This window comes from Episyrphus balteatus, chromosome 3 (assembly GCF_945859705.1).
Source record: "Episyrphus balteatus chromosome 3, idEpiBalt1.1, whole genome shotgun sequence".
Lineage (NCBI taxonomy): Eukaryota > Metazoa > Arthropoda > Insecta > Diptera > Syrphidae > Episyrphus > Episyrphus balteatus.
The window spans coordinates 73,512,327-73,520,930 of NC_079136.1; positions in this window are offsets into that span (position 1 = coordinate 73,512,327).

Here is an 8,604-nt window from a genome sequence, read left to right on the forward strand (position 1 = left end):
TACCTCTATACGTGGGGTGGGAAGGGATAATTCAATTAAGCTAAAAAGCCAATAAAACAGAAACGGAAGAATTATTTTTTTTAAATGAACATGAACTTTAATATTTTCTCTTTAATATTAAAATTTAATAACGAAAAACGGGTTCAGTTCATTAAAAATAATAAATAATACACAATAAATATTGCTTTAGTCGGAATTTTCAGACCAACCAGGCAATACCGGTCACAGCAATGAGGGTAACGCTGGCCATATGACCGGCATTGAACGCAATTGAATTTAAAGATACACTTGTTAAAAAATTGAATTCTTAAAACTTACAAAAAGTGTTTATGCATTAATAAATAATCAAATTTACAAGAAAAAAGTATACCTAATTGATAAAAATTCAATTTTTAGTACAACCTACCGCTTAAGAACTGATCAGCAATAATCATGAACACTGAAAACCAAAATACTTACATAAAGTCAAGAAAATGACACGAACTGGGTTAACACATAATAATAAGCAGCTGTAAAAGAACGAAGAAAAAAATAACAAAAATAATAAAAAATTATTTAAATTATTTTTATTTTAAGTGGAGTGATTGAATATAATTCAATATAAGTTCAAGTGACCTCAACTCCAAAAATTAATAAAGATGAGCCCACTGTCGTACCTAGGCGAAACGCTTTATTAATTTTTGGAGTTGAGGTCACTTGAACTTATATTGAGCTGTAAAAGAACATTTTAAAAATATTTCATCGTTAAAGCACCTGCTATACAGGGTGTCCCGGATTGAGATAATGGCATTTTGGGGGATGATTTTTCATTGGTCCTTCGAGCCTTTTTAAGAACAATTTAAAAACATTTTATAAACAATAAAAAATTACAAAATTATTTTTCAAACTAAAGGTTGTGTTTTTTATTTAAATTGGAAAATTTGTCCCGAACGTGTCCCGAATGTGTCCCGAACGTGTCCCGAATGTTTCTCGAATGTGTCCCGAATGTGTCCCGAACGTGTCCCGAATGTGTCCCGAACGTGTCCCGAACGAGTCCCGAACGTGTTACGAATGTGTCCCGAATGTGTCCCGAATGTATCCCGAACGTGTCCCGAATGTGTCCCAAACGTGTCCCGAATGTGTCCCGAACGAGTCCCGAACGTGTTTCGAATGTGTCCCGAACGTGTCCCGAATGTATCCCGAACGTGTCCCGAATGTGTCCCGAACGTGTCCCGAACGTGTCCCGAATGTTTCTCGAATGTGTCCCGAATGAGTCCCAAACGTTTCCTGAATGTGTCCCGAACGTGTCCCGAATGTGTCCCGAACGTGTCCCGAATGTGTCCCAAACGTGTCCCGAATGTGTCCCGAACGTGTCCCGAATGTATCCCGAACGTGTCCCGAATATGTCCCGAATGTGTCCCGAACGTGTCCCGAATGTGTCCTGAACGTGTCCCGAACGTATCCCGAATGTGTCCCGAACGTGTCCCGAATGTGTCCCGAATGAGTCCCAAAAGTGTCCGGAATGTGTCCCGAATGTGTCCCAAACGTGTTCCGAACGTGTCCCGAATTTGTCCCGAAAGTGTCCCGAACGTGTACCGAATGTGTCCTGAACGTGTCCCGAATGTGTCCCGAACGGTCCACATTATGGTTTTGTGTAGGCTTCTCTTTTATACTCTTACTGCACAGAGAAAAAAATAACCATTTTAATAGTTAAAACCGGGATAACTATTTTAAATAGTCATTATTGACTATTTAAATAGTCACATATAATTATTGTTTTTAACTATTTTAAATAGTTATCCCGATAATAATTTTTTTTATTCTCTGAGTGTGTGAAGACTACTGAAGCAGTAAATTGACCCAAAAAATTTTTAAATACATCGTCAGAATTCAGAAGTTTTCGGGAAACATCTGAAAGCTTGTAAATCAATAATTGTAATTCATCCGAGGTCCACGACGTTAAAATAATGTTGACGTTGGAAGATAAAATATATTTTTATAAAATTATTTGCTTAACATACTAAGCTCAAAACTAGGAAAGATCATGAAACTCTAAACCCCTTAAGAATTAAGTTTTCAAAAAAAACTGATATCGTACCCAAAATGGGGCAAAATTGACACGAGAACCCAATAGAGGTTATAGAGATTAAAACGTTCTACAGAGCTTTCAATTTATTGACAAAACCAAGAAGCAAGCCAAAAATTGTTCCTTGACTAATTTAATAAAATAAACTTTGTCTCAAAAGTGAAAGAACATCTGGAAAAAAATAATCATGATACGGAGTCTAAAATTCTATTATCTCAAAGAGATTGTTCGAAAGCTAGTAAGATCATAAAACCGGAACAATTTTTCTAAGTCATTTAACATCCAGATTGCTTTATTGGGTATTTCTAGAATAATAAATTTGTTTTAAAGAGAATACATTTTTTGTTCCAGACCAAAATTAACAATTCCCACCTGCCATTATAACATTTAATAGAGATGAGCTAAGTCGTGATTTTTCAATCACAGGTATACCTGTGACTGTGATTTTTAATTCACGGTGATTCTAACCTGTGATTTTTAACCGTGATTTCAATTTTTTTTAATGAAAATCCCAAAAAAAAAAAAAAAAAAAACGTAGCATTTTTAACGTTTGTATTTTCGTACGATACTTACGTAGGAAGTACTATTGAAGCTCAAATACGAGTATATTTGAAACAATGGAGCTGATTTTACAAGGAAAACTGGTTTAAGCAAACAGATCCGCGATTTACCAAAGCCATTAGTGATTATACTGGGGAAAACATTATTTTGTCTAGGCGACTCTTGATTTTACGGAAGAAATTTATTATTTCACGGGAAAAGTAACTTTTAAACCCCTTATTCTAATCAGGGCAACCTGCGATTTCACAGCAAATATTCGGGTGCAAACCGTGATTCTTCTGGAGCCATACGTTATTGTAAGGGGTTAACAAAACAATTATTTTACCGAACGTGCGTGAATTTCGGTAAAAACAATTCACGTTGCAAAAAATTGTTTTATCCAAAATCACAGGTTAAAAGTAATTTTCAATGCATCTGCGTGAATTCCGGCTAAAATAATTCACTTTTACACTGTTGCAAATAGTTGTTTTGGCCAAAATAAAAGTCATTTTCAATGCATTTTCGAACTCTGCTTAAAATAATTCACCTATACACTTGACCTGTTGCAAAAGTTGTTTTGGAAAAAATCACAGGTTTGAAATAATTTTAAAGCATTTGTGAAGTGAATTCCTGTCAAACCAATTCACGTTTACAAAAGAACTATTGCAAAAGTTGTTTTGGGAAAAATCACAGGTTAAAAATAATTCCAAAGCATTTCTGAAGTGAATTCACGTTTACACAAGAACAAGAACTGTTGAAAAGTTGTTTTGGGAAAAATCACAGGTTAAAAATAATTCCAAAGCATTTGTGAAGTGAATTCCTGTCAAACCAATTCACGTTTACATAAGAACTATTGAAAAGTTGTTTTGGTAAAAATCACAGGTTATAATTTCCAATGCACTTGTGTAAATTCCGATAAAAACAGTTCACGTTTGCACAAGAACTGTTGCAAAAGTTATTTTTTCCAATCAAAGGTCAAAAGTAATTTTCAATGCATTTTCGTGGATTCCGCTTTAAATAACTAACGTTTACATAAGAATTGGTGCAAAAATTATTTTGAACAAAATCACGGGTTTAAAAAAATCCTAAACATTTGCGTGAATTATGGTCAAAACATTCATGTTCACAAAAGAACTATTGCAAAAGTTGTTTTGGGAAAATCACAGGTTAAAAATAATTCCAAAGCATTTGTGAAGTGAATTCACGTTTACACAAGAACAAGAACTGTTTAAAAGTTGTTTTGGGAAAAATCACAGGTTATAATTGCCAATGCACTTGTGTAAATTCCGGTAAAAACAATTCACGTTTACACAGTAACTGTTGCGAAAACGCATTGAAAATGACTTTTGACCTGTAATTTTGGAAAAAATAACTTTTTGCTACAGGTCAAGTGTAAACGTGAATTATTTTCCGCGGAATTCACGAAAACGCATTGAAAATGACTTTTGACCTGTGACATTTACTTTTGACAAACATTTTTGCCTCGCTTCTAGTGTAAAGTGTAAACTTAAAACATAGAGATCTTTTTTATGATTGATCTATGAGATCACGCCATATCCTAAACGAACTTGTCGAAAATGACATTCGGGGTAAATGCTCTATTTGAGCGAAATGCGAACTGTAAAGTGAAAAGTAAATACCCAATTCACGGTTAAGGTAATCACAGTTTATTTGAGAACTGTTCACAGGTAGTGATTGTGATTTGTCAATCACAGGTTAAAAATCACAGGTCGTGATTTTTTGCTCATCTCTAACATTTAAGGAAAAAAATGTTGTTCTAAAAAATTATGGTTTGAACAATTTTTTAAAATTTGTTAAAATTGACATGTTGCTATCTTTGTTGTCTACCTTACTTCCTATTGGAGTTACCTAGAGTAACCTACGAAAAAGCATACTTAATTCTAATAGTTAGCAAGTGGCTTAATTAAAAAACAAACAGACCAAAATTCATAGGCACCGCTTCTATAACTCTACACTCTACAACCACTTCTGCACACTTAATATCTATACGCTCTACACATACATAACTACCTACCTACATAACGGTAGGTATGTTTAACGAAATAACCCTTTCCAACCTAACAACAACATCATCACAATTTCTCACGTCATTCTCGCGTCCTAATTAAACGCCACCATTAACAGCCGTGCTAATTGCAATTAAATATTCAATATTGGTCCTGATGCTTGTAGAGCCAGGAGTATGGACAAGAGGTGTAGGTGCTTTTCTGCTATCAACCCTAATCACCTGCTCAGAGCAACAGCAGAAAACCACAAAACTCATTGCAAACACACCATCCACCAGCACCATCACCATCCATCCAGCGTTTTCCTCCGTCTAAGCTGATTTTCGAATCAAAATGATTGCTACACGAAAACAACACCCCCAAAATTTTGCCACCCCTATATTGCCGTGGCATTACCACGCCGTTGTCGTCTTTGCGTCGCTCGTCCCCATCTCATCTAGTGATTGCCTCATTCAAATAATGTTTGTATGCGAGGAGTAGGTATGTATCCAGGCAAATGAGTGTTCGCAACATTTGCTTCTTTTGATTGCTGGCTAAAGTTTTACATCCAGATACGCTCTTATTTTGACTTTACCTCTCCCAATCCACCCTTCCTCATTTCAAACACGATACCTACCCGAACGCCTGCAAAAACATTTGGACTGAACCTAATTCTTAACTAACAACCTAGATCTCAACCTCCCACTCACCTGCCCAAACAAATAGTTAAAGTGCTAATTGCCATAAATGGCTGTCATTGTAGGGTAAATGACATTAGAAGATTGCATCATTACCTATCTAGGTACCAAGCGACAGGAAAAAGCTATACACATTTATGGAGCGTATTTAAAAGTTCAGATTCGGATCTGGAGAGAGGTAGGGGAGGAATTATTTCTCCTAAAAACGAGTCTGCGTAGATTGATTTGGGGCTGCTCTCATAATGATTGTAAGTCACGCCCTTCTGTGCAACCAATCGGAACGAGGGGAAAATCGAAGAGCTTTTGTCAGCGCATAATGGCGGCGGCGACGACGGCTCATATCGTATCGAGTGACCTTATAAATAGCTATATACCACTGCAATGAACTTTGAACTTTTTTTTTCTTTTTTTTCTCACTTCGATGTGCCGGCTTTAAGAAAAGTATCATTCCTCGCGGCAATGCATTAAGAGTTTTCTATTTTTGGGTATAACTGTAAATTGTGAAGAGGAGCAGGAGGGATAGGTGTTTTCTTTCTTTCTTCAGGGTCCCGTTTTTAAAAGCGTCCACAATTATGTTGTATCTATTTAATTTTCTTCTTTCTTTTTTCTTATCGGATTTTGTTTTGGATTGGTATAAACAGATACATACACGTAAAAAGTATAAATGCAGACAGAAAAAGGGCAAACAATAAAAAGCCTTTTTACTAAATTTCCCATCACACACATTACGAATTTTTTTTTATTTTTCCTATCCAAAATCAATTACGGGATCCATATCTACTTGGATAAATGCGGGATAAGAACCTGCAGTTTACATAGATTGATAGAGCTCGAGTCTTCTCGTTTGAATCTTCCAGTTCCAGTCTTCTAACAGTTGGAAATGGTTGGTTGGTATTCAAAAGAAAACTCCAGCTTGATATCTCACTTATTTTAGTTTTTTACTTAAGATGGCGCTCACAGTCCACTTTGAAGCCGTTTTTCTCAAAACTACAATTTTGCAGATTCGTGGTTTTGGCTTTGTGCCCACGATATGATGCGGGATTATAATGGAACCCAAATATACAAAGTCTCTGACTACTTAAAAATGTTGCGATGTTCTGCCTTCTGACCGAGTCGGCGGTGTTTTTCCTCTCATCTCGATGTCAACATATACTTCTTTTTCGTCTCATTCACAGCCAAAGCCATTTTCGCCGCCTCTGTCTCGACCTCAAAGGCTTCGATGATGTTCTAGGTTCTGGCCGACTTTGACGGAGCAGCGAGAATTCTGCAATTTTCATTCTGCACGAGCGAAAAATTTTGGCAGGAATGCCGAGTAGCGAAATACTTCGATACACATAGCTCATCTCTAGCCCTCTTCCATTGGAGGTGGTAGTCTACTCGTGGTAGATGTTTTGGTTAATCTAGTACTATCATCTACTCATGCTCTTCTTCCCGAGTAGATAAGATTTGTATTGAGTTCGTTGAAAGTGCGTTCGCTAGTAAACTACTAGTAGTACTTTGCCACCTCCCAAAGGAACAGGGCTTCTATTTACGCTATCATAGCATAGGCGACTTTAAAACCGATTAAGAGAAATGGTGTGTATCGTTTTGGTATTTTTTGGGTTTTTTCTTCCCTGTCTTACACTAGAAGCAGGGTTTCGGTTTGGTCGCCTATTGAAACCTGTAACGTCCGATGTGACACTTCTGATAGCTCCTTGACAGTACACTTGTCCTCTGCATTTGGACCTGGTGGTGCATTCTCTGAGAGATTACGAGAGACGCAGTCAGCAAAAATTCTGGAACTCAAAACATTTTATTCTTCAACAGAACGTTATTCACTCATCAGGATCATCAAAGTTAAATGTTATTTCATCCAAAAATATCAACAAATACTTACCAATCAACTTGTGATATAGATTAAAAGGTTTTCAAAAACTCCAATTGCCAATTGAACATAAATTTATTCTTGGCTAAGCGGTGTCGCTGACTTTGAAGTCGTTCGTTTCGATTTGCCAGTCATCGCATCGTGGCGATAAGAAAATTAGAGACAAAAGAGGATGAAGTTGATGCTCATTTAAAAGAGTTATATAGAGCCAGAGAGAACATCAAACAATTAGGAAACATTTTTACAAAGTCAACTCCTTGTAAAAGTTAAAAGAAGTAAGACTAAAAATGGAAAACTCAAGTGAAGATAGTACGCAGGAAACAGCTCAGCCGTGGAAGCGTATTTCGTCACTACCACGAAAGATGAAATCGCTGCCAGCCAGGAAAGCTATATTTCTACCGGAGTTACCGGACTTCTCAAGAACAGACGGCAGTAGCAAAGCCGCAAAAACCGATACCCGAAAAAAAAAGGAGGAAGTCCAGGAAGTCACAGGCCAAAACATCGAGTTCGACCAATTCTAATCCACCAGTTCCAAACAAAGAGGCTCACCCAGCAACAGCAACAAAGAAAGCTAACAAGACGCAGTAGCACGTCGCAAACCACGCTAAAAATGAAACAACGCAATCATCTTAAAATACATATCAATCATCTTAAAATACATATTTGACAAGACAATTCAAATTTGTACAATCACTATTCAATGTGAAGTTTGGAACCAATTTGCTTATAAATACAATAATGTAATACCGTCCTAAATTTTTAAATTATAAAATAATGATTTTATTTATGAATTTTAGTTTAAACAAGTTTATACTTTAATTCAAATAGCCTTTCGCAAAATTTTTAAACTCATTTTTAATGATTTATGGAAATCATTTTGTAAAATCACTTTGCTGATGAAAAATGAGGTCGTTTAGATTATTATGGCAAACCACCAAATACCTAATAATTTTGTGATTTTCATTTCAGGGGAATAGCTTTTCATATTATTATATTAAAAATGTCCTTCATGTCACCCGCTTGTCCCTGATGTGTTCATATTAGCTGTTGATAACAATAACACCTAGATAGCACATAAAAGTAATCAAAATTATTTCAGCAACATAATACACAATATTCTACTATTCATGCGGTTAATTAATGAACCCCACCCCAGAGCAGTTTGTTTGTAGTTTTGTATAAAACAAAACTTAAGCGGTCAATCATTTTAATTAGGTGACATTAAAAATACAAAATAAATATTTTTTTTGTAAAAGGACTTAAAAAAAGAAATTTTACAAAAAGGGTCAAATACAAAACAAAAAAATAGAGTAATTTAAAAAAAGTAACGAAAAGAACTGGGAAAGGTTAATAGATAGGATCAGGGATGAAAAAAGCACAAAACAAATATACAAGATGCAATGTATCATCTAACCTCAATGCAATATTGTT